This window comes from Haliotis cracherodii, unplaced genomic scaffold (genome assembly GCF_022045235.1).
Source record: "Haliotis cracherodii isolate W230 unplaced genomic scaffold, xgHalCrac1.p SCAF_2, whole genome shotgun sequence".
NCBI classification, from domain to species: Eukaryota; Metazoa; Mollusca; class Gastropoda; order Lepetellida; family Haliotidae; genus Haliotis; species Haliotis cracherodii.
Window position 1 is genome coordinate 80,075,589 of NW_027266275.1, and position 7,317 is coordinate 80,082,905.

The window sequence follows — 7,317 nt, forward strand, 5'->3', positions numbered from 1 at the left end:
AACCATCAGCGACCCATTGGCAACCATCAGGCAATCAGACCATTGGCAACCATCAGCGACCCATCAGTGCTGACACTGTTCGAAATCGGCTCGCCGGCCAGAACCTGTCTTGTCGCCGTCCACACAGGGGTCCAGTGCTCACTCCTCATCATCGTCAGCAACGTCTTGCGTGGACCACCCAACGACAACATTGGCGGCATCAGCAGTGGAGGACCCACGTGTTCTCAGATGAGAGTCGGTACTGCATTTCCACTGCAGATGGCAGAGTACGAGTGCGGCGAAGGAGAGGTGAACGTTTAACAGAACAGTGTGTGGTTGAAAGAGACCCGTGGGGAGGACCAAGCATGATGGTATGAGGTGCAATCGGCATCAATCAGAAACTTGGACCTGTTGTCTTCTAGAATATTGGCTCAGGCAGAGGCCATGGAGTCACAGCCGCCCGTTACATCGACCAGGTTCTCCGACCCCAGGTTGTACCTCATTTTGCAAGACTCCGAAACCACACCTTCCAGCATGACAACGCCCGTCCACACACTGCCATAGCCACCATGACCTTCCTCCAACAGCATAACATCAGACTAATGCCATGGCCTTCACTCAGCCCGGACTTAAACCCAATTGAACACTTGTGGGATGACATCCAAAGACGACTAAACCAGATCCAACCGTGTCCAAGAAATGCAGCAGAACTCAGTGCAGCTTTCCTCAGGGTCTGGGCGCAGATTCCAATGGCGTCTGTAAACCGTTTGTGCCACTCCATGTACAGAAGATGCCGGGCCGTTATCAACGCAGAAGGTGGACACACCAGGTACCGACTTTCAGCCTCCACTGTGAGGATCACGTGATCAGACCCTCGATATGACATTGCAATTACATAACTGACACTCAAGCAATCCTTTGTGCCAAAGGTGGTTGTCTTCTGACAATTATTTTTTTGCATTATTGACATTTGAATAAACAGTTCACCAATTTCTGTATTCTTGCGACGTTTCTTTATCTGTTCAGTATACATACGACTAAACTGATCCAAACCGTTCGATGTTGAAATGGAGATTATCTATTTTTCTATGTCTCATCGACTGTGTTTGTCAGACCACCCTACCTATTTGCTTGGCAATAGTATAATCATATTTATCATATAATGGGTAGGTTTCTCGTCAGGATAAAGCCAACGGATAAAAACGATATCCGTCGGGGTCATATGCGGATAGAGATGCAAATATCAAAGGTCAAGTAGGGACTACTTTCACTGTTTATAAACAAACATGGAGTCGCCCTCGTCATTCTGCGATCGAGTCAGAATTAACCATCGGGAATATGGATAAACTACAGGGATAATTGCTATCATGACCAAAAGAACAGTATAATACACTGAAAATCAGTGTCTAACTGTAACGTAGCTAAGGTATTTTTTAAGTTTTTGCAACTTTGGAGATATAAATTTGGAAATTATTTTGCGAGGGCACGAGCCCTAGCCAAGCGAGATCAGTAGCCATATCTGTGCTTGTAGACCTCTGCGGCTTGAAACCTTCGCCACAAATAAAAATAGTTGGATTTGGCCGAAATATGTTTGAACTGTAACCTTGTTTCGTTTTGTCGCTGTGTGTACATCTGACTACACTTCTTAACGTTATGACAGGACAGACCGATTGTCAACAACGTCTGAACGTTGCCGTGACGTCTCATAGACTAGGGTGAGAGTAACTTCCCTTTGACAAAGGGCAGTCATCATGTAGTGCCAAAATTTGTAAAACTTAGCGCGAGGTTTCAAATGTATAAATAAGAGGTTTCTAATCTACACTGGGGCTCCATCAAATTTCTAACATGACGTCAAGAGCAGTTTAAAAACGGTGTTGTCTTGGAAACGCGTCATGTCACATGGGTGCAAGATCTTAACACATTCCGAAAATGGGTCACGGATAGTTATATCACAAATGTTCAATATTAAAATAGTCATTGACTTGATTATGTAAAAAACCGTTTCAAACAAATAGTTTTTGAAAAAGATACTTTCAAATGACTCTCTAGATGTATGTATCAATTCCATCGCAATCTGTTGCATATTGCACTATTTGGACTCATCCATGTCACTTCTTGGAAATCGACATGGCATCTCCCATTGTAGGGGTGACAGGCTCTATAAACAGTGAAAGGAAAAGCTGAATGAATATATTTCGCCAACAAACTTTATTAAGTAACTGGAATTTAGTTTTTTGAAGTTGTACTTATGTAGCAGTTGGTTTGAAATAATTCCCCAACAGTAATACATATAACGAATGACTATCTCTCCATCCCGAACTTTGACGCGGCTGAATTTTAGCTGCAGACGACAACACGAGATATTCTGCTCATTTTTGTGACGGATGATTATGTGGCCCTGACGCAGTGGTTAATTGCGGATTGGAGGATTGATTTAAAAGGGGTATCAGCAGTGAAAAAGGATAACTCTTTTTAACCAATCAGAATCAAGCTTTCTTCATTGTCATGGTAGAAGATTGATTTAATAACAATAACAAACGGAATTTTCGTTACATTACACTTTGGTTTGATACAACTAATATTTTCACGCATTTAAATTTCTTTTGGCTGTGAGTCTCGTCAAACGAAACTGTAAGGCAGTGAATGAATGATATAAAATAAAGTATATTTGAGTGCATGTTGATCTTAAAATAATTATGTAATTAAAATAATTAAATTTTAAAATATCCCCTTACACCATCCCCCCCCCCCCCTCCCCCCCCGGTTCACTTTGCCTGTGTTGTCTAACCATGCTTAAGTGCTTCCTCCATGGCTCAGTGTATTCCGTGTTGTCACAGACTCGTATAATCTCTTTTGGAGAGACTACCAATGAGCATACGGGTGTTTGGGGTAGGGACAGCTTGGGACGGAGATTAATAAATAGTGTATTTATTCAAATTCTTTGTAATGGAATAAGATTAATTAACTGGTTTTCAATCAAGAAATGTAAGTGAAATAACACAGTTTGACAATATAGAGATTAATATATCAAATAATAGAAAAAAATGTCGTAAGAACTCATAGTATCTGAAATACTTCATTTCAACAGTACAGTTAAATCTTATACTTGCGCACAGTGAAGTGTCTATGTGGAATAATTGTTGAATCTTATGCTTGTCGTGAACGGTGAAGTATCTGTGTGGAATAATTGTTGAAACTTATGGTTGTTGTGAAAAGTGATGTGTCTGTGTGGAATAATTGTTGAATCTTATGCTTGTCGTGAACGGTGAAGTGTCTGTGTAGAATAATTGTTGAATCTTATGGTTGTTGTGAACAGTGAAGTGTCTGCGTGGAATAATTGTTGAATCTTATGCTTGTGAACAGTGAAGTGTCTGTGTGGAATAATTGTTGAATCTTATGCTTGTTGTGAACAGTGAAGTGTCTGTGTGGAATAATTGTTGAATCTTATGCTTGTTGTGAACAGTGAAGTGTCTGTGTGGAATAATTGTTGACAGCATTATGCTTGTGGCTCTTGTTAAGTGCTAAGATAGATACATTTATGATGCAAGAACATTTGTCTTTTTGTTTTAATTTCCTGCATCCCTGTTCACAGTAAAATGGATTGATCCATGTGCCTACTTTGTCTAACTATCACAGTCACTCATCCCTGACTTATACCTGGGTTGTCTAATAGCTACTGTTAAACTGTTTTAAAAATTTAGACGAAGCGGGTTAATAAGAAATCTTTACTGAGGCATTGAATATTGTAACTTTGATAAAACAACGTATAAGCAAGAGTCGCATGACACTGTTTGTGACATGTAGACACTAAAGGCCGGAGATGTAGGATTATTACTCACATAAAGGGACAGTTGACTATTTGAAAGTTGAAGTCATCGGTTCTTGTCATTAAGTCTTGTGGAGAATTGTATTGTGACTCTGAATGCAGAGATCGAAATATGAAATGGACGATGTGGTCTTACTGGTTTCCCCTATTTCTTGTTTAGGTGGGTAAATCAGTGGAAGGCTGTTTAATGGATATTGTACGATATCAGATCATTTCTACACCTGAAGCTTAAGTTAGACTTCTTGGCCAAATCACCTTGTTCTGTTCAGAAATTCCCATTCACATGCATAAAGAAACAGATCCGCAAGAAGGGGAGCACAATGGGTGCCTATGGGGATTGTTCAAATGCAAGCCAATCCTCTGAGTTTTGGAGATCCAAAAGGTATGCTTTTCATGTAGGACAGCGAAACTTTGGATGACATATTTAAAACTATCTAACCCTTCATGGGCGTGCTTTCAGTGTCTAGCATTCACCAGGTACCTTTGTTTATTCATGCCAGATGATGGTATGCTCAACTATTATTGAATGTCATACTAAAACGACGAGGACATAACACTCTTGGTAGGAGAGACTGATGTAAATATATTTGTAGCAGGGATTGATTGCAGTTTTAGCGGCATTCTGCGTCATCTCGCAAAGTAGAGATATCCACCTTTGTGTGAACGTGAACATGGTCGTTTCGAAAAAGTATGCAGATGGGACGTTTTTTTACAGTTTTACAGTTTCCGAGAAAATAACAAACGATAAGAAGTGATATCAACTCCATAAATGACCATCTGTCATTATTTTGCCTAGTAAATGTGGAACTAAGGTTAAAAGGACGTCAACAGTTTGTGTAGGGGTTTGACACTTACGATAAAGGGAGACAGTTTAAAGGGAGGTAACTCTTGTACGACAATAGTTTCGTTAAAGTGTTATGTTCACTACAGTGAAATATCAAGTGTTATTTTCACTGCAATGAAAATATCACATTTCTCAACTTTAGAAAACTCAGTCTTTCATATATATAAAGACAGGTTCAAAGCATTCAACAGTGACAAGTTCTGGACATCAATGATTAAATTACCTGTTACGTACTTCTGCTGCCACTTACTTGACCCATGATATTACCGTTTATGATTGAAAACAAAACATCTGCATTTGTGATTGTATTTGAATTAAAATCTGAATTGAATTCGCTGAAATACCTACATTTGTGAACAAAGAGCCAAATTACCCAGTGTGCATTCTATCCTCGTGGTAGGTTTAAACAGGATTATTGTGAAATCATTATCTTTAATATGGAGTTTAAGGCTAAGACATTTGGTCAGTCTCCAAGTAAGGATAAAATCAGGGTCTCGAAGAAATCAGAATTGTTATTGTAATCGTCAGGCTCGGTCGGAAACGATCGAGACCTTCTATTTTCGACCACGTTCCCGAAATCGTTTTGAAGTTTTTATAGCTGTTACATATATGAGTAGTCACCATGATTAAAGTCTAGTTCCAAATCAGTTGCAGAAATAACAGACTCAACGTAAGTTGTAGTTTGGGGCCCAGCGAGTTTTAGAAATTTTATGATTCGATAGACGTATTTTACAGTATTTATAATAATTACTGTGCATCATTATTGGCTCTGCCTTTGCGCATAGTCATTATTCTTTTCCAGTAGATTACATAAACAAAAGAAGCTAGAATTGGTAGAAATTAAATATCTAACTGTCAAACTGACAAGCATTAAAATAGAGTACGACTTGCAGTTAGTTCATGTATGTATTGAAATTGTAACTGCCATAAATAACAACAGCAGCAGCAGCAGCAGCAGCAACAACAACAACAACAACAACAACAACAACAACAACAACAACAACAACAACAATTAAAGATTTCAATTGACTTTAATTATTTGTTATTGTTTTTTTTCAATCCGTTTTAACACTATCTCTTTGAAACTGACGGTTGGTATGGGACAGAAAAAATCCTGACAACCACGTTCCCCACCCCCCAACCCGTTACAGTTATCTTCATCTGAGTGTGGCAGACCTGATGAGATTAAAGGAAATTAAGAAACTTTGGTCGAGGAAGAACCTTTAGGAACTTTGTGATTCAGCTTTGGCGTTGCTGATTGAAGAACAATTTGAAAGTTTTGAAATGAAAAAGGCTGGAAATGAAAATTCAAAAAGAGAAAAAAACAGAGCGGAGAGATAAAAAACTTAAACTACTAAAAAATTAAAAAAGAGGGGAGAGAGAATTCAGAATGAGGAAAAAACGACTTGCAAATTAAAGAGAAAAGGAATCCTCTCAAAATGATCTCAATCCTTTGATCCGAATGGCAGATTAGTTCCTCCTTTCCAAGAAAAAGTAGTTGCTAAAACTAATTGCTTTTTGCAAAGAGGGCAACAAATTTGAAATGGCCAAAAAGGCATTGTGTAATATGTTATTGCATTGTGTAATATGTTATTGCAAAGCTTATTAAAAGGCAAAGCCCAAGAAGTCTTTTCAGCACTAACAGCTGATGTCAGTTCAACTTATGATGAGGTGAAAAGGGCTATTTTGAAAGCTTATGACTTGGTACCTGGAGCATACAAGCACAGATATATAGGCAAGAAAAGGGGTGATGATACTTGCATGTAGTCGTATATAGAGTTTTCGTTGTGCAGACATTGTTTATTGAAGGATGTTGGTCAGAAGTTTGACGTCCCGTGAAGATTCGGGATAGAATAGGTAGTTAGCAATCCATGCTTGTCGTAAAAGGCAACTAATGGGATCGGGTGGTCAGACTCGCTGACTTGGTTGATGCATGTCATCGATCTCAATTGCGTTGATCGATGCTCATGATGTCAAGCACTGTCAAGCACTGGATTTTCTGGTCCAGACTCGATTATTTACAGACCGCCGTCATATAGCTGGAATATTGCTCAGTGCGGCAAATAAACAAAAACAAACAAACAGAAGTTTGACAAGTTAAGGCAGTTTGTTGGAATGTAATGCAACAGAAGATTGATCAGTTACCCCAGGCTGCAACCTTGACAGATGATTACTTTGTTACTCTCCCAGGATTGGCCAGGAGTATCCAAGGACAGGGCAATCGGGTACTAGTAATCTTGTTCCACCGGTTCAAATTCTAGCAAGTCGGGTAGTTCACTCCCTACGAGATCAGATACCCCAGCTGGTTCGAACCAGAATTCAGGTCTGTCGCCAGTTGTTTGATGTAGATATTGCCACAAGCCAACTCGTTTGGTCACAAAACTGTCCCCATGTCTTTGTGAGTGTCAAGTCCTTAACACCGAGGAGTAGAATGTGTTTGGGTGTTCAGCTGTCAAAGGAGGAGCACTTGCTGCCTTTTATTTCAAAAGGTTGTGTGCCACTTAAAGGTGATACATCCACATGTAGGTTTCAATTAGAAACACTCTTGTAACAATATCAACACACGCATTTAATATCCATTTCAAGACGGTTGTGTATAAAGTGAATAATCATTTATTACAATCAGAACATGGAGAGAAACACAAATTTATAAAATGAGAATGAAAGA